We start from the raw sequence: 448 nt of genomic DNA, 5'->3' as shown, positions 1-448 counted from the left end.
AGAAAACAGCCCCCAGGTCTGAATCACATTATTATCAACTCTGGTGGGAATGGACTTCTTCTTAGTTCCAATGAGCAGGAAAGGTCCTACCCCGTCAATCCAACTCTGCCAGTGTGAAGCACCCCACCCACCCACTCAGAAAAGTGTATGGCAAAAACTCTTTGTAATCTAGGACGAGTAGAGTAAGTGACCCCGTCATGGAGGGGAATTAAATAAAAAGTATTATTAAAAGGATCTGTGGACGAGGACCTTGCTGTGAGGAAGGAAAGGAAAGCCATAGGGGTGGCATAGGGGCTTCCTCGCTCAGAAATCTTTTCGGTAGTAACGTGACGACACAGACAATAAAAAAACGGAAGAAATCAACGGCAACGAAAATGCATACATCAGAATTCCACAAGTGCTTAGGATGCTGTACCAGACACTGAATCAGACTCAATCAGCACCGACG

The sequence above is a fragment of the Penaeus monodon genome, chromosome 25 (genome assembly GCF_015228065.2).
Source record: "Penaeus monodon isolate SGIC_2016 chromosome 25, NSTDA_Pmon_1, whole genome shotgun sequence".
Taxonomy (NCBI): Eukaryota; Metazoa; Arthropoda; class Malacostraca; order Decapoda; family Penaeidae; genus Penaeus; species Penaeus monodon.
The sequence above is the reverse complement of the archived record's forward strand: the minus strand, read 5'-3'. Positions refer to the sequence as shown.